A 19,719-nucleotide genomic window follows, 5' to 3' on the forward strand; every position below is an offset into this window, starting at 1 on the left:
TCCCTGCCTACGGCCCTGGGACACTGTCACACTTTGTCATTCATGCATAAATGCAACCCAGACAAGGGATGGGCCATGAATTTTGCTTTTCCAAGAGGATGTAACTCAAATGGTACAGTTAAAAGGCAGATGATGCTATACAACGTATTTGGGTATGCATGGAAGAAGCTCATGCCCAATGCCCCCGATGAATGAGAGGTTTGCTAACGCAAGTGTGGTACATATGTAGACACAGGGATACTTTAGTGTGACACACAGACAGTTGCCAGTCAGGCTGACAGAATGCAAGGTGATTCAGGATCCAGTTACTTGACAAGTTACATAATCAGTGGTCTGACTGAGACTGAGGACAAACTAGACAGTTGACATGCCAAACTGTGTACGTCCTGTGTTTTTGAAGATGACAAATGAACCCAAGGGCTGTGTTACACGGCTTAATTAGTATCAATGCTTGACGGTGTATTTGACATAATGGCAACTCCTATGCTGTTCCAGGCATCATCAGGGGCAGTGCTTTTTGAAATGGGTGGTGTGCATGGAGGTGATCACAGGTGTGGGCTGCATCTGTTTCTCACCAGTCCTGTAGGTGATACTTGCATTCTAAGGGCCAACAGACATTTTCACAAGGGGAAACAATCTACATGTGCTAACAGGGCTTTGAAACTAGAAGACAGTGTATAAATTGACCTGACATCCTTGCAGTCAGATGTTCTATGACAATGGCATACCATAGGAAAGGGTGTAGCACACTGGTTTGCTAATGTTGGTCTGTGTGTGTAGAGGAGGTAATATCAGGGTACACATCTTAGTATTCCAGGGACCTCTTCCGACAGGTGGGTTGTGACCACGTGCATGAGTGTGTCAGGAGTTAGGAAATGGGCTGACATGTACATGGAATGTCATGTGCGCAATGCTTGTCATATGTGTGGCACTTGTGCTGTCTATGTTCTGCTTCTAGGGAACTCTAGTCACAGATATTCCTTGCAAAGATTGGATGCAGTTGGACATACTGCTGTCAAGGGTCTTGTTACGCATTCCTGTTACTGATGCCAAAGCACAGTGACTGCCTCATGTATGAAGCTTGTTTTCCCCTTATTGAGTGATGGTGTCTTAGTTGTGTGCCATATGTTGCGTTGGACCTTGATTTCAACATGTATGTGTGAAATAGGTGTGGTCCTCTGCTATTGGCCTTCAAAGTAGATATGTACATGATAGATGTAATTTACAGTGTGTGTGTATGTGACCATTGTATGTTAGGCATCACATTAGCTCTGGGATTTTCAGTGTCCTAATCAGTATCTCAGCAATGCTCCATGAGGCAACACTCTTATTCTGATAAGTAGAGATGAAGGTGTGCAAAAATGATTAGCCAGACCATGATATGGTGATTATTATAGGTGTTTATTTAAATTAGTTAACTAAAGTGGTGAAGGTGATTATAGTTAAAAGAAATTGTTGACGATATGTTGCCGCCTGCGTATACCAGCGGCCGTGTTCTGTAGTTCCCCCTCATGTTGCAGGCCAGCATCCTCCTCTTCCTCCTCTTCAGGCATGTGTGGCTCTGGTTCCAGGAGGGGAATGTTCCTTTTGATGCAAATGTTGTGCAGAATAGCACATGTTAGGATGATCTTACAGACCATCTCCGGGGAATATAGGAGGCTACCACCAGTGATGGCGAGGCACCGGAACCTTGACTTGAGGATGCCGAAGGGCCTCTCGACTATGCTGCGTGTCCTCCTATGTGCGTTGTTGTAGGCACGCTCTGCTGCAGTACTCGGGTTGCCAATAGGTGTCATTATACATGGCTGGATGCCATATCCCTGATCAGCTGCAAGAGAAAATGAAGGGGATCAGGATGATATAGCTAGCCCGATTGAAATGACCTTGCATGGCAGTAGTTGTCTTGTGTTGTCTGTAACACTTTTGTGTTATAATGTAGCATCCTAGGCTTGTAGGATGTACCATCTGCATTGTGCGGTTTCCTTGGCTGAACAAGTATTTGTCTGCTGACCGTTTGTCAGCAGTATGTTTTGGGATTTGCAGTACAGTGTGCCCTCCCTAGCATTGTGACTTGTGATACAGGTGTCCATGTGTCTTCACTGGGAGTGAGATGATAGTTCCATACACAGGTTAAAATTGACAGTGTTGTTAACAAGTTCAAATCAATGTACCCTGGACATCCCATACCTTTAGACTTATGCAATGGATTCAGGTAAACGTCATTGGGACACTTACATTTTGCAAGGTGACATTTAGGCAACCCACTCCACACGTTGTGATCTTTGACGTCTTAACATTAGGCTGTACAGTAATTTCAGATGTGTGACAGGTTCACTGCCGACCTAAGAAACATGGCTAGCGATGTCACGACCTCAGTGGGCTCCTGTTCACATGCTGCTGTTGTGGTGTATGTGTTGTGTGTCCTAGAGGGATGCTGTGCAGTGTGTATATAAGTAGGTTTTTGTACTTACCAACAAGTAGTCCATTGCCATACCGTCCATCCTGGAAGTGTTCATTGATGGTGCAGTGACGGAAGATGAAGGAGTCATGTACACTCCCAAGATATTTAGCCACGATGTTGGTGATCAATCCCTGGTGATCGACAATGGCCTGCACGTTGATGGAATGTGTGTGCTTCCTGTTGCAGTAGAGGTGTTCAGTTGCAGCAGGTGGCACAAGGCGTACATGGGTGTTGTTGATTGCTCCAAGGACGTGTTAGGAAGCCACTGATGAGGTAGAACTCTTGTTTTGTTTCCTGCTGCTTCTGCAGTGTGTTAGGGAAGCAGATGTGGCGGGGTGTAAGTCTAATGATGGGATCAAGTATTCTGTGCAAAAAGGCGGAGAATGATGGTTGTGATATTCTGGCAACCAGGGCACCAGTTGTTTGAAAACAGCCACTTGCCAGCATGTGAAGTACGGCTAGCAGCTTGGTTTCTGTTGGGATGGTGCGGGGTGTCAGCAAAGTGGGGGCCAACTGCGGTTCAACGTTGCGCAGCAGCTGCTAAACGGCCTGCCAGTTCAACATGTACCTCTGGATGATGTCATGTTTCCTGAGGCCATGAAGGGTTGTTCTGGGGTGGAATATCCTCTCCTGCCTTCTGCGCTGCCTTTGGGGTCCCTGCTGGTGTTGTTGTAGCTGCTGTTGTTGCTGCAGGGCTCTGTGTCTGCGTGCACGCTGGATTAGAATCACCTCCATGTCTCCCTGTTGCTGCTCTGCTATTCTGCTGTTGCTTCTGTGTGTTCTGATTAAATACAGGTGTGTTTGCCCCATTTTAACGCCTGCTCTGACCCAGGCGTTAATTTTTTATGCTAATCAGGCTGTACGTCATTTTCCAGCTCCGCCTCCCGGCCGTATGTCATTTTTGCGTGAAAACATAAATACGACGGACGGCCGTTTAAGTCATTTTTTGGACGGGAACGCCTACCTTTCATATGATTGACGCAAGGCGGGTTGCTGCATCCAAAAAATGACGCACACAGCGGAATTTTGTCGTCCGCGGGCTCGGGCGTCAAAGTTTAAATACGGGGCAACATTTGCGCTGAATGTGCGTCAAAATTTTTGACGCACATTCGGCGCAGACGGAGTATATTATGCCCCTAACTTCCTCTCACAAAGAAAACAGCAGACAGCCCACAGGTGTGCCCCAACTGCTAGCACTTTTGTCTTCAACAAGCAATAAACAGCCCCACCTGTGGCAAGGCCTCAAAAAATTGAATGAAACTCATAAACGTCCTCTCCAAGGAAATCTTTAGTAAAAGACGAAAGATTTATTCGTTTTGAAGAGAAACCCGAGTGTGTTACAAGCTGAGCCTAGCAGGGCATGTGGCGCCACAAACAGAGACTGTGGCACTGCGAGGGCGAAGGTCGGAGAGGTGGTTTTTCGCCCTACTTAACAGGGCAAGAACCACAGTGGAAAGAAAAACAGCCCAAAAGTTCAAAGCCCCTGCTTCAAGTAGAGAAAGAAAAAATGCTAGACCGTTCTCAGGGTTTTGTCTGGGCATATGCAAATTTCGGTGTCACTCGCCTCAGCTGATTGGCAAGGGTGAGTCTACTGGGCAGGGAAAACAGAAAGCTGGAGGCAGGCTGTAAGTGAAGTGGGCGAGCAGGGAAACATTTTTCTATAGATTGCATGTATTGAATGCCACTAATGCCACAGTAAGGCTTTGCAGCGCTAATAGTATTCCCATCAGACACCACCCAGGTACGCAGCAGCAGGCAGGTGAAAATAAGGGAATAACGAGCAGAAGCTGAGGTATCAATGGTAAATGCTGGCTTTTTTATTCCCTGCAATGCTTTCCTGACACAGTTATATTCTGGTAGATTTTGCCAGACATTTGTGTGCAGTGTTAAAGCAATTCGACAGAATGTTGAACCCAGTTCTGCTGCAAAAGAGTGCTGCTTACCTTCCCATGGCCTCAGAGGCAGCACATTTTAAAGCAGCTCGGCCTGCTTGTATCACTATCCCTTTCGGTTGGGGTCACTCTCTGGGCCTTTTGTCTCCATGATAATTTACCCTTTCCTGCACTAACCATCCCATCCAAATGCAGTGGGCCACCACCATGCTCCAGAACAAATCATGTACATTCTGGCACATCCTCTAGCTGAGCCTGAATCTAAAAGGGTCTAGCTAGCTAGGCCAGAGTCACAAGCCAGACACCCCCTTTCAAATGAATCTGAGAGGATGCCAGGCCAGAACTAGCCATCTTTACACCACCCAAAGAACTCAGAACTAGCCACCTATATACCTCCAGGAGCACAATAACGGGCAAGCCCTCTGAATAGCACAGCCTGAGTGTTGATGGCCACCTGTGAAAAGTAGGGTGACCCCTGGCCTGCAGGCAGCAGAGATGTTGGGAGCAGAGACAATCTAATGCCTGCTGTTGTGGTGATTCAAGACAGCCAAGAAAAGCAGCCTCACGCTCCGCAGAAATTCTTTCCCATGAGCCACCTGTCCTACACTCAGCGTATGCAAATGAGTAGGCAGCAGGCCTCAGAACAAAACACCAACTTCCTCTCGCAAAGGAAACAGCAGAAAGTCCACAGGTGTACCCCAGCTGCTAGCACTTTTGTCTTAAACAAGCAATAAACAGCCTCACCTGTGGCAAGGCCTCAAAAAATTGAATGAAACTCATAAACGTTCCTCTCCACGGAAATCTTTAGTAAAAGCCGAAAGATTTATTTGTTTTGAAGAGAAACCCGAGTGTTTTACACGCTGAGCCTAGCAGGGCATGTGGCGTCACAAACAGAGACCTTGGCATTGCGAGGTAAGGGTCTGAGAGGTGGTTTTTCGCCCTACTTGACAGGGCAAGAACCACAGTGGAAAGCAAAACAGCCCAAAAGTTCAAGGCCCCTGCTTCAAGTAGAGAAAGTCAAAATGCTGGACTGTTCTCAGGGTTCTGTCTGGGCATATGCAAATTTCAGTGGCACTCGCCTCAGCTGATTAGCAAGGGTGAGTCTGCTGGGCAGCGAAAACAGAAAGCTGGAGGCAGGCTGTAAGTGAAGTGGGCGAGCAGGGAAACGTTTTTCTATAGATTGCGTGTATTAAATGCCACTGATGCCACAGTAAGGTTTTGCAGCACTAATAGTATTCCCATTAGACACCACCCAGGTATGCAGCAGCAGGCAGGTGAAAATAAGGGAATACCGAGCAGAAGCTGAGGTATCAATGGTAAATGCTGGCTTTTTTTCTCCCTGCAATGCTTTCCTGACACAGTTATCTTCTGGTAGATTTTGCCAGACATTTGTGTGCAGTGTTAAAGCAGCAATTAGACAGAATGTTGAACCCAGTTCTGCTGCAAAAGAGTGCTGCTTACCTTCTCATGACCTCAGAGGCAGCACATTTTGAAGCAGCTTGGCCTACTTGTATCACTATCCCTTTCGGTTGGGGTCACTCTCTGGGCCTTTTGTCTCCACGATAATTTACCCTTTCCTGCACTAACCATCCCATCCAAATGCAGTGGGCCACCACCATGCTCCAGAACAAAATCATGTACATTCTGGCACATCCTCTAGCTGAGCCTGAATCTAAAAGGATCTAGGTAGCTAGGCCAGAGTCACAAGCCAGACACCCCCTTTCAAATGAATCTGAGAGGGAGCCAGCCCAGGACTATCCATCTTTACACCTCCCAAGGCACCCAGCACTAGCCACCTGTATACCTCCAAGGGCACCAACAACGGGCAAGCCCTATGAAAAGCACAGCCTGAGTGTTGGTGGCCACCTGTGAAAAGTAGGTGCACCCCTGGCCTGCTGGCAGAAGAGATGTTGGGAGCAGAGACAATCTAATGCCGGCCTGAGTGTTGGTGGCCACCTGTGAAAAGTAGGTGCACCCCTGGCCTGCTGGCAGCAGAGATGTTGAGAGCAGAGACAATCTAATGCCGGCTGTCGTGATGATTCAAGACAGCCAAGAAAAGCAGGCTCACACTCCGCAGAAATTCTTTCCCATGCCCCATGCCTTCACGTCAATTGATAATAGCAAAGTGGCTCAGGCATATGTCTCATGTGAGTCTGGTGAGTGTGGAAGGAAAGCGTTCACGGAAGTACTATAAATGTGTGGGATTAATGTGTTCCTTGATCTTTTTGGATACATGTCAGATCTGGATTTGAAAACATCGTGAAAAGGTGTAAGGTGCCCTCAGCTAACATCTTAGAATGTTTGTTGGACTTAGTTGTGCCACATTCCAAATATGGATGGCAGTCCAAGTGTATGCACATGGCTTTACATCTCCATGGTTGGTGCAAATCACCATAGCTGGGCCACATCAATTGAATAAACTGTAACAACAGGATGGCTTACAAAAGTCCCTGCCCCTCCCTCTGTACATTGGACCTATGTGTCATTAATGTGTCATGGCCTCAAGGCATGTTTGACTGGTAATGCAGTCCTCAAGTAACCAGGCTTTGGATGTCTCTCTTGGATGCACATGATGAGACGATTACACTCCATATTTTTTTCTGGTCACCAATTACGGGGCATGTTTGCAACCACATGATAGTTAGGGCCAAAGTATGTGTGCAGATATGTGTGTAACTGTCACAGGAGACCCATGCTATGTACAAGTTGGCCGTGATATATCAGATGCAGTACCATCATGTCTGAATGGTTGCCAGTTCCTTATTCATCCTACACATTGTATATGTTTATGAAATTGTTGCGCTGTGCACAGATTTTGGGCACATTTCTTCCTTCCATACCTTACAGGTGGACCGGCACTCTACACTGTGGGAGAGGTGGCGACATTTGAGGACCCCGACCACTCCAGTAAGTGTTGATATGTCTGTTATGTGTTGTGTTTGCTGGTTATGGACTCGTGTGAGTTGGAGGCATAGCAAGGGGTGATGCATTGGGCAACCTTTTCTCTTGTTCCATGAGTGGGAATTCAGTTTCTCACATGTTTTGAGTTGGCCAATGCGTATCCAATGGTATCATGTAGGGATTGTAGGCTATTCCTGTAGGCCCCACTGTGAGTACAGGGGTTAGTCATGTGGATGACACTTGTATCACCAAGAGTCGCACTGGAAGTCAGCTCCGATTTAGTCAGCCTGTCAGACCCACATTCTCTAAGATTGGTATAGCAAATTGCTTTCCAATAGACATCTGCTTCCCTATTTACCTACGTAATTATGAAACAGTAGGTAGAACCTCCTAGCAGCATGTAGTTCCACATGTAGTGCTAAAAGTATGTGGAACTTGAGTGCAATGGCCTAGGTGTGCATGCAATTCATGATCATGGGTGTTCTAGCAACTCTGTGTCTGATGTAAGTCAGGCCTCACTGGAAGTATATGTTGTGTACCAAGTTTTGCATTTCCTGACATGTGTGGCCCTGTGAGTGCTCTAGGGTTTGCTGACTCCTATTTGTTGATAGACCTTACCTGTGGTGTGTCTGTAGAGACAAACATGTGTGGAGTTTTCTATACACTCCTCAGTGTCCGTGTTGGCAAATTATAGTTGTTTATCCACCCCCCCTTCAAACACGGGCATGGGTTTGTGATTGGGGTACCTAGTACTGATGATACCAGTATGTTACACATACATGTGAATAAGTGACGGTTTGGTTGCAAACTAGTATACACACTCAGGTTTGGCAGTTGGTACTATACTGGCAAGTCCAGTTACAACTTGCAGACCATGTGGCTTTAGTTTTGCTTTCCGTACACTGACATTTGTAGCCTAGGTCTTGGCGGAGGATATGCAGCATGATTCTTAGCTGATAACTGGCAGAACTCAGATTGCAAGTCAAAGCCAGTTGTTACCCATCTTGTAGGTTATGGATGTGCTATGTGTGATGTGACCTTTGTAGTCTGGCCTGCCATGTACTTCCTCAGGGACATTCAACGATCTGTATTGTGATATGAGCTGTTACAAGTACAGTAGATGTATTGTCTGATTAACTTACTGTGCCATTACACACAATGCAGTTACTAATGTAGAATATCTGCATTTGTCTTCACAGCTGCTAACATGACTCCAGACCAGGTCCGTGAATTTCAGCACCGGGCCATGCGATACCAGCACATCCTGCTGGTAGAGTCAGGGTTTGGGAGGATGGCCCGGCGATATCGCCACGAACGGGCCTCCGGGGCATGAAGAGACTTCCCACAGGGTGGGCCTACTTTGCCCACCACAGCCACCACCAGCACAACCACCAATCCGAGCCAGGTGGCCCCACCCACAGTTGCCACTGTTGGTCCGACATCTGCTGGACTTCCAGGCCCCGGCATTGCCACCGGTGCAGGACAGTCCACTAGGCCGGGCACCACACCCAGACAGACCTCCTCCACCGGTACCCAGACTGCCACAGCTCCATCTGTTGACCCTGCAGCTTTCAACCAAATGGACCGTAAGATGGACAAAGTGCTGCGCAAGTTGAGCCACCTGAGCCGGGATGTGCGCCACATTAATTGGCGTGTTAAGTCCATTAAGAGGACCCTCCGGAGGGCCAACCTCTAGACTTTTTTATATGGACATGATTCCCTCCCCTTCCTCCTCTTTCCTTGTTCTTATAGTTAGTGGGCTTAGGGGGCTTAGTGTTAGGTTAGTATAGGCTGTTAGTTTAGTTAGTGTTAGTGGGTGGGGGGTGGGGGTCCTGATTGTTTCTATTTTTACTTATTACATGTGTGGGTGGGTGGATGGTGGGCTATGTTGGGGTTCTTGTGTGTTTAAAAAGAAAAAAAAAAAAAAAAAAAAATAAATCACAAAAAAAAAAAAAAAAAAATATGTAGTTGTGTACAATAGTATAGTATGTGTTTAGGTTAGTATGTGTTGTCCTCCATGTGTCCCGTCTCATAGGGGGGGTGGGGGGTAGATGTTTAGAACTTTTCGTTACATGTGATAAGTAAGTGTAGCTTAGGTTAGTTAGGGACAGTTGTGGGTAATGAGTAGTCAGGGTAGATTAGGGTAGGTAAGATTTTTCCCTCAGTTTCCTCTTCTGTGATTAGCATTTAATAAATATTTGGTTAACCGTTAATAGTATGTGTTGAATCGTACTTGATCGTGGGTTTGGATTCAGTGTACATCAATTTTGTACTATAACATCTGTATCCTATGCTACAAACAAATCCCAACTGAGCTGTACGATTGGCAGCTAGCCCAGAGCTACCTTGCAAAGTGTCGACCCTTCGTTACAACAACCAATCACAGTTAATGTGGATGACAATGTGTTTCTTTTGATAAGTGTGTTTTCAAAGTCACAAACAGTGCTTCCAGACTTGGTACTGGGGAAACAGTTTTAGGTCTTACTGCAGTGTGATGATCATGCACACCCTTATAAGATGAGTTCTCATTGGCAATCTTGTATTCTTGTCTTCATGACCCTCATACATCATTTGTGACACAGTTCGGCATGATTACCTATTTGTATGTTAACTCAGACACCTTCATTTATGCAGTTTTGCAGTGTATACTTACATTAGTGTGGCATGTTATTTGTGTTATTTTTGCATGTCGACAACATTTTGCGGCCACTATTTGATGACATAGTTATCCCCTGAGGAAGCATTCTTCTGTCCAACACAGCATGATGGTGTATGGTTTCTCACTTCATCAGATTTGTCCCTCAGGATGGGCAGAGTATCATGCAATCATGGGCACTGTGCAGAATTCTCTGGCTACATATTATCAGGACGGTTGTATTGACAAGCTACGTAATTTGACAGTAGGCACATTTCAGTTATCTACTGCACAGTTGATATGTCACATTACCCAGAGACAGATTTGTTGTGTAAGTGCTATTTATTGAAAAGTGCTGTAGTGCTATCTGCACATTGTCCATGATTGTGAGTCCATTATAGGGACATCTTACATTGTGATCCTACACAAGGGGTTTCCGAAATGCTTTTGACATGCTGGGGTTGATGTTTCAGACAGTGCAGAGGGACATGATTTGCCATGAGTAGGAGAGAGACAATCACTGGGCTGGGTGACAAGATATACAGTGGTTTGCAGAACAGTGCTTGAGTAAAGTTGTTGCAAGACTGGCAAGTTACAAAGCGCAGGACCTTGGTAAATGTGGGCCATGTGGCAGGGACTAATGCTTCCGGGTAATTTTCCTTGTGAATGTGATCTGTTCCATGTCTTCTTCTTCTGATGTGTGTGTTGCCTCCTCTGTCCTTGTTGTTGTTGGTTGTGAAGGGGCAACACACACCTCAGTGTTAAAAGACGTGGAGTCAGACATCCCGGTCGCTGCTCCCTGTTAAGGTCTTAAGGGCAGTACTGCAGCAAGGAGAGTCTGCTGGTTCTTGTGAATAGCAGCCACATCACGATGGTAGGCAGCCAGGTCGGCCCTGAGGGGGTCATGATTGCATTCGTGCATGCAGTGGAAGGTTTGGGGTGCGAGGTTTTGTGGCAACTCCCTTACTGCAGTGGTGAATTCCTTGAAAGTTTCTTGTAGTCCTTGCAGTATGGATGTTAGGGCTTGCATAGCTGCTGCCTGATCTGCAGATGACATCATGCACAAACGCACCCCCTCAAGGCTGGCTGCCATATTTTGCATCCCCACCCGCACCTCCTTGGCCAGCTCCCGCTGTACTCCAACTACAGTTCTCTCAAAGCTGGTGCCAGTGTCGTCTGAGTCCTCAGCTGTATTGGAGCTGGCAGGTCTTACAATTGGGGTGGTTCCTCTGCGATGGCTGCTTGTTCTGTGCTCCTCCTTGTGACTGAAGGTGGGGTCTGGAGGGTGTCAAGGACCTTTTGGATAGTCTCCTGGAGAATGTTTATCGGCTTGTCATCCATGTCATCAGGGAAATCTGGGACAGGCATAACCGCAGGAGATCCATCTTCCTCTGCAATGAAACAGGGTACAATTAGTGTGTCTGTGTTGTGGCAATTTTGATGTGACGTGCCTGCCTTTTGATGAATTCACTTTGTGATCTTGTTTTGTGTTCATTTTCCCAGTCCTTCAGATGGGCATTCTTCCAGGCCTATGGCCCACCTGTATGTCACATGTATGTTTTTGAGTTATCAGACTTGTCAGCCTCATAGCCTCTAGGTGTTGGTTTATGCCAAATGGAGAATTGCCACCTTCTTTTCCTACTCAAGCCTTCGTCCACATCCATTCTCATGGTGAGACCTTTCACTGGCTGTGGGTGTACTGATGGCCCTGGCAGCACACTTAACAATCTGGACCAGCCCCACTCTCTGATCTTTCACATCCACTTAAATGTAATTGACATGTGGCATATCCTATGCATGGCAATGTTATGATCTGATATGGATGTTGACATTGGTAATGTGTCCTGCTGATGTTGGGGAATGTGTGTTACATTGGATTGCCCTGATAGTCGTAGCAGTGTCCTATTTCCTCCTCTGACTGTGCCGGTGTATTTCAGTGACCTGTTACATGTGTCCCCCCCTCAATGCTGTTGTCTGAGCAGTATGACATTTGGGATGTTGCATTGTTACCCAGGCACAGGATGGACCCTGACATATGCAGCATGGGTGTGTCCTTAGTGCTGTGTAGCTCCTATTGTTGTTTACATTGGCTGATGTTTGCGACAACTATGGGCATTGACATTTGAGAGTACTGGGGCCTTTGTCTTGTTTCTGGGGATTGTTGAAGTTGTCATCCTCAACCCCCTAATTTAGGTGTGGATGATCCATGGGGAGGTTACTGCCATTGGCTACTTGAGCTGCACATAGAGCAGAAGTGGTAGTGGCAACTGTTGTCTCAGTTACATTCCAATTGTCGGTATGGCTAGAGGTTGTTAAGAGTGCCCTAGTTAATGTAGGGGGTATGGTGGCTGACGTGTGCCGGGATGTCAGTTTGACATTGTGGCCTTCCCTCCTGGCGTGGCTTTTCCTTTGCTCCATCGTTGGCATGACAGCATGCCCCCATGGGACTGCTGTTTGTGTTGTGTAATGGTTTGCCCCAGGTCTTGTCAGAACGGGCCATGCCCCCATGCCATGCCCCTTTACCCATGCCACTCCATGTATTAGATGACTTCCATGCATTTAGTGGTCGGTATCCCAACCCCCTGCTCACAGTTGACATTATTGCATTATAATTCCCCATGCGACTTACCCTGCATGTGCGTTGTCTCCTGGTAGTCTGCGCTGTCCTGTCCTTGAATCCCTGTGACGATCTCCTCAGGGATGACGGCTGCGACCATCTCCTCCATGTGGTCCAGGGCCTCCTACTGTGCTAGACTCCCCCTCCAGTCTGCAGTGCTGCCTTCCTGTTCCTGGCCATCTTTTCCCTTGTCCTGCGCTTGCAGTCATGCCAGCGTTTCTTGCACTCGATGACAGCTCTGCGTACTTCAGCCACACTGTTAATCTTGTCGACAATTTGTTGCCATATTGCCTCTCTCCTACTGATTGGCAACTTTGATGTGACAAACATTTGGTGCTGGTGTTCCGTCACCTCTTTAACCAGAATTTCCGGCTCCTCTGCACCAAAGCGACACTTTCTTTTCTTCTGAAAAGTGTCCTGGTTCTTGTGTGGGTCATCCTGGCTGGTTCCTGGTCTGCTGTCATCTTCCTGGGGTCTGTAGTGGCATCTGGGATTAATTTTGGCTCTCCTATGGTGTAATGGCGTTGTTTGCGGGGTTTTTTTATGCTATTGCGTCAAAAAACGGCGCATATCCGGTTTGCGGGGTCATAAATCGCCCCACAGTCATTTCCGCTGCATTAACGTTGTTTTGCTTTGCGACTTGACGCAGCGGTGTGCGTCAAAAATAATGACTCCCACCTGTGATTTGTGCCGCCGCGCGTCAAAGTATAAATACGACGCCCGCACAGCGCACGAAAATGGCGTTTGCCGGCGGTAACATTTTTGACGCAAAACTGCACCGGCGCAGTTTTGCATCAAAAAGTATAAATATGGGCCCAACTTCCTCTCTCAAAGAAAACAGCAGACAGCCCACGGGTGTGCCCCAACTGCTAGCACATTTACCTTGAACAAGCAATAAACAGCCTCATCTGAGGCAAGGCCTCAAAAAATGGAATGAAACTCATAATCGTTCATCTCCACGGAAATCTTTAGTAAGAGGCAAAAGATTTATTCATTTTGAAGAGAAACCCGAGTGTGTTACAAGCTGAGCCTACCAGGACATGTGGCGCCACAAACAGAGACCCTGGCATTGCGAGGGCGAGGGTCCGAGAGGTGGTTTTTCACCCTACTTAACAGGGCAAGAGCCACAGTGGAAAGCAAAACATCCCAAAAGTTCAAGGCCCCTGCTTCAAGTACAGAAAGAAACAAGCATTTGCAATGCAACGGGTCTCGCGTTTGCTCATGTTAGAGCTGATCGCGTTCTAAACTCCTAGCCTGATTTTTCACCTATCAGCAAAAGTGCTTTTATGTACGTAACCCGAAAAAGTGCAATTAACTGTGGAAAGCGCTCGATATCTGCCAAGCGAAATCGCGCTAGGAAAATAGAGAAAAAAAGTAGTCCACGAGCCGGACATAAAAGAGCGAGCTTTGCATGTTTTCTGTACTTGGTCGATGCACTCGAGGAGGGCTAGCCACCGGAAAAGGAATGACATATGCAGGCCTTCGACTAATGAAAGCAAGCAGATTTTAATAAGCAAGCCCACAAACCAATGAAAAACACTGACGTGACGTCGACAGGGCTCCGAGCCCTTTTCTAATACTTAAAGCGTCTCGCTGCCATAAGCATGCGCAAGCGCATGCAACGCAGGCTCGACCCTAAAAATGGTGGACCGTTCTCAGTGTTCTATTCAGTGGGACTCGCCTCAGCTGATTGGCCAGGGTGAGTCTGCTGGGCAGGGAAAACGGAGCGCTGGAGGCAGGCTGAAAGTGAAGTGGGCGAGCAGGGAAACGTTTTTCTAAAGATTGCGTGTATTGAATGCCACTGATGCCACAGTAAGGCTTTGCATCGCTAATAGTATTCCCATTAGACACCACCCAGGTACGCAGCAGCAGGCAGGTGAAAATAAGGGAATACCGAGCAGAAACTGAGGTATCAATGGTAAATGCTGGCTTTGTTTCTCCCTGCAATGCTTTCCTGACACGGTTATCTTCTGGTAGATTTTGCCAGACATTTGTGTGCAGTGTTAAAGCAATTAGACAGAATGTTGAACCCAGTTCTGCTGCAAAAGAGTGCTGCTTACCTTCCCATGGCCTCAGAGGCAACACACTTTAAAGCAGCTCAGCCTGCTTGTATCACTATCCCTTTTGGTTGGAGTCATTCTCTAGACAATCTGATGCCTGCTGTCGTGATGAATCAAGACAGCCAAGAAAAGCAGCCTCACGCTCCGCAAAAAATCTTTCCCATGAGCCACCTGGCCTATGCAAATGAGTAGACAGAAGGCCTCAGAACAAAACACCAACTTCCTCTCGCAAAGAAAACAGCAGACAGCCCACAGGTGTGCTCCAACTGCTAGCACTTTTGTCTTGAACAAGTAATAAACAGCCTCACCTGTGGCAAAGTCTCAAAAAACGTAGGCCCATATTTATACTTTTTGGAGGGGGTAGTCCAGCACACCAGGAGGCCCTGGACCATATGGAGGAGATGGTCGCAGCCGTCATCCCTGAGGAGATCGTCACAGGGATTCAAGGACAGGACAGCGCAGACTACCAGGAGACAACACAGATGCAGGGTAAGTCGCATGGGGAATTATAATGCAATAATGTCAACTGTGAGCATGGGAGGAATACCGACCACTAAATGCATGGAAGTCATCTAATACATGGACTGGCATGGGTAAAGGGGCACGGCATGGGAGTATGGCCCGTTCTGAGAAGACCTGTGGCACACCATTACACAACACCAACAACAGTCCCATGGGGGCATGCTGTCATGCCAACGATGGAGCAAAGGGAAATCCACGACAGGTGGGAAGGCCACTACGTCAAACTTACATCCTGGCACTCGTCAGCCAACATACCTCCTACATTAACTAGGGCCCTATTAGCAATCCTCTAGCCAAACCGACAACTGCAATGTAACTACAACAACAGTTGCCACTACCACCTCTGATCTGTGTGCAGCTCAAGTAGCCAATGGCAGTAACCTCCCCATGGAACATACACACCTAAATTAGGGGGTGAGGATGACATCTGCAACAATCCCATGAAACAAGACAAAGGCCCCAGTACACTCAAATGTCAATGCCCACAGTTGTCACAAACATCAGCCAAAGTAAACAATAATAGGAGCGACACAGCACTAAGGACACACCCATGCTGCATTTGTCAGGGTCCATCCTGTGCCTGGGTAACAAGGCAACATCCCAAATGTCATGCTGCTCAGACAACAGCATTGAGGAGGAGACACATGTAACTGATCACTGAAATACACATGCACAGTCAGAGGAGGAAATAGGACACTGATACGACTATCAGGGCAATCCAATGTAAGACACATTACCCAACATCAGCAGGACACATTAACAATGTCAACATCCATATCACATTATAACATTGCCATGCATAGGATATGCAACATGTCAATTACATTTAAGTCGATGTGATCGATCAGAGATTGGGGCAGGTCCAGATTGTTAAGTGTGCCGCCAGGGCCATCAGAACACCCACAGCCAGTGAAAGGTCTCACCATGAGATTGAATATACACGGAGGGTCAAGTAGGACAAGAAGGTAGCAATTCTCTATTTGGCATAAACCAACACCTAGAGGCGATTAGGCTGACAAGTCTGATAACTCAATAACATACATGTGACACACAGGTGGGCCATAGGCCTGAAACAATACCCATCTGAAGGACTGCAGATATTAATACAAAACAAGATCACAAAGTGAAATCATCAAAAGGCAGGCACGTCACGTCAAAATTGTCACAACACACTAATTGTACCCTGTTTCATTGCAGAGGAACATGGATCTCCTGCCGATATGCCTGTCCCAGATTTCCCTGATGACATGGATGACGAGCCCATAAACATTCCCCAGGAGACTATCCAAAAGGTCCTTGAAACCCTCCAGACCCCACCTTCAGTCACAAGGAGGAGCACAGAACAAGCAGCCATCGCAGAGGAACCACCCACCACCCCAATTGTAAGACCTGCCAGCGCCAATACAGCTGAGGACTCAGAAGACACTGGCACCAGCTTTGAGAGAACTGTAGTTGGAGTACAGCGGGAGCTGGCCAAGGAGGTGCGGGTGGGGATGCAAAATATGGCAGCCAGCCTTGAGGGGATGCGTTTGTGCATGATATCATCTGCAGATCAGGCAGCAGCTATGCAAGCCCTAACATCTAACTTGCAGGAACTGCAAAAAACCCAGAAGGAAATCAGCACAGCTGTAATACAGTTGACCCAACACCTACAACAGCAATCCTGTCAACGAGTGCACCAATGCAACATTGAACCCCTCAGGGCCGACCTGGCCGCCCACCATCGTGATGTGGCTGCTATTCTCAAGTACCAGCAGATCCTCCTTGCTGCAGTACTGCCCTTAAGACCTTCACAGGGAGCAGCGACCGGGATGTCTGACTCCACGTCTTCTAACACTGAGGTGTGTGTTGCCCCTACACAACCAACAACAACAAGGACAAAGCAGGCAACACACACATCAGAAGAAGAAGACATGGAACAGATCACATTCACAAGGAAAATGACCCGGAAGCATGAGTCCCTGCCACATGGCCAACGATTACCAAAGTCCTGCGTTTTGAAACATGACAGTCTTACAACAACTGTACTCAAGCACTGTTCTAAAAACCACTGTATAGCTTGTCACCCAGCCCAGTGATTGTCTCTCTCCTACTCATTGGCTAATTCTGTCCCTCTGCACTGTCTGAAACAGCAACCCCAGCATGACAAAAGCATTTTGGTAAACCCTTGTGTTGGATCACACTGAAAGATATCACTATAATGGACTCACAATCATGGACAATGTACATATAGCACTACAGCACTTTTCAATAAATAGCACTTACACAACAAATCTGTCTATGGGTAATGTGACATATCAACTGCGCAGTAGATAATTGAAATGTCCCTACTGTCAAATAACGTAGCATACAACTGTCCAGATATTATGTAGTTAGAGAAATCTGCACAGTGACCATGATTGCATCATACTCTGCCCATCCTGAGGGAATAATCTGATGAAGTGAGAAACCATACACCACCATGCTGTGTTGGACAGAAGAATGCTTCCTCAGGGGATAAGTAAGTCATCAAATAGTGCCCGCTAAATGTTGTCAACATGCAAAAATAACACAATAAACATGTCACACTAATCTAAGTAAATACAAAAGAAAAACTGCACAAATGAAGGTGTCTGAGTTAACATACAAATAGGTAATCATGCCGAACTGTGTCACAAATGACGTATGAGGGTCATGAAGACAAGAGTACAAGATTGCCAATGAGAACTCATCTTATAAGGGTGTGCATGATCATCACACTGCAGTCAGACCTAAAACTGTTTCCCCAATATCAAGTCTGGAAGCACTGTTAGTGTCTTTGAAAACACACTTATCAACAGAAACACATTGTCATCCATATTAACTGTGATTGGTGGTTGCAACAAAGGGTAGACACTTTGCAAGGTAGCTCTGGGTTAGCTGCCAATCGTACAGCTCAGTTGGGATTTGTTTGTAGCATTGGACACAGATGTTATAGTACAAAAGAGATGTACATGGAATCCAAACCCACGATCAAGTACCATTCAACACATACTATTAAGGGGTAACCAAATATTTATTAAAAGCTAACCATAGATGAGGAAACTGAAGGAAAAATCTTACCTACCCTAATCTACCCTAACTACTCATTACCCACAACTTTCCCTAACTAACCTAAGCTACACTTACTTATCACATGTAACAAAACGTTCTAAACATCTACCCCCCCACCCCCCTTATGAGACGGGACACATTGAGGACAACACATACTAACCTAAACACATACCATACTATACTATCCTAAACAAATATATATTTATTTGGTAATTTTATTTTTGTTTTTTTGTTTTTTTAGGTATTTATTTTTTTTACACACAAGAACCCCAACATAGCCCAACACATGTAATAAGTCAAAAAAGAAACAAGCAGGACCCCCTACCCCCCACCAACTAACATTGACTAAACTAACAGCCTATACTAACCTAACACTAAGGGGCATATTTATACTCCGTTTGCGCCAATTGTGCGTCAAAAGTTTTTACGCACAATCAGCGCAAACGTTGCCCCATATTTAAACTCTGACGCCCGAGCCCGCGGATGCCAAAATTCCGCCACGTGCGTCATTTCTTGGATGCAGCAACCCGCCCTGCGTTAATGATTTGCAGGGTAGGCGTTCCCATCCAAAAAACGACGCAAACGGCCATGCGTCGTATTTATGCCTCCGGGCAAAAATGACTCTCGGCCGGGAGGCGGAGCAAAAAAATGACGCACAGCCAGATGTGCGTAAAAATTTAACGCATGGGTCAGGGCAGGCGTTAAAATGGGGCAAACACACCTGTATTTAATCAGAACACACAGAACAAACAGCAGAGCAGCAGGGCAGCAGAGCAGCAACAGGGAGACATGGAGGTGATTCTTATCCAGCGTGCACGCAGACGCAGAGCCCAGCAGCAACAACAGCAGCTACAACAACACCAGCAGGGACCCCAAAGGCAGCGCAGAAGGCAGGAGAGGATATTCCACCCAAGAACAACCCTTCAGGGCCTCAGGGAACATGACATCATCCAGAGGTACCGGTTGAACTGGCAGGCCATCCAGCAGCTGCTGCGAAACATTGAACAGCAGTTGGCCCCACTTTGGTGACACCTCGCACCATACCAACAGAAACAAAGCTGCTTGCCGTACTTCACATGCTGGCAAGTGGCTCATTTCAAACAACTGGTGCCCTGGCTGGCGGAATATCACAACCATCATTCTCCGCATTTCTGCCCAAAGTACTGGATGCCATCATTCGCCTGACACCCTGCACATCTGCTTCCATAACACACTGCAGAAGCAGCAGGAAACAAAACAGGGGTTCTACGCAATCAGTGGCTTCCCACATGTCCTTGGTGCAATCGACTGCACACATGTACGCCTTGTGCCACCTGCTGCAACTGAACACCTCTACCGCAACAGGAAGCACACACATTCAATCAACGTGCAGGCTATAGTCGATCACCAGGGATTGATCACCAACATCGTTGCTAAATATCCTGGGAGTGTACATGACTCATTCATCTTCCGTCACTCTACCATCAACCAACACTTCCAGGATGGACGATATGGCAATGGACTACTTGTTGGTAAGTACAAAAACCTACTTATATACACACTGCACAGCAACCCACTAG

The 19,719-nt window shown here is 46.8% G+C and overlaps 3 non-coding genes across 3 annotated transcripts; all 3 read right to left on the minus strand.

Annotated features, from left to right (window-relative positions):
- Positions 1-3,682: 3,682 nt before the first annotated feature.
- Positions 3,683-3,797, minus strand: LOC138268881 (U5 spliceosomal RNA). Its single transcript, XR_011200176.1, has one exon. It is a non-coding gene; the product is annotated as a U5 spliceosomal RNA (small nuclear RNA).
- Positions 3,798-5,089: 1,292 nt separating this feature from the next.
- On the minus strand, positions 5,090-5,205 carry LOC138268831 (U5 spliceosomal RNA). The gene has a single exon (XR_011200130.1). It is a non-coding gene; the product is annotated as a U5 spliceosomal RNA (small nuclear RNA).
- An 8,201-nt stretch (positions 5,206-13,406) lies between these two features.
- On the minus strand, positions 13,407-13,522 carry LOC138268870 (U5 spliceosomal RNA). The gene has a single exon (XR_011200166.1). It is a non-coding gene; the product is annotated as a U5 spliceosomal RNA (small nuclear RNA).
- Positions 13,523-19,719: the final 6,197 nt, after the last annotated feature.

This window comes from Pleurodeles waltl, chromosome 12 (genome assembly GCF_031143425.1).
Source record: "Pleurodeles waltl isolate 20211129_DDA chromosome 12, aPleWal1.hap1.20221129, whole genome shotgun sequence".
NCBI lineage: Eukaryota > Metazoa > Chordata > Amphibia > Caudata > Salamandridae > Pleurodeles > Pleurodeles waltl.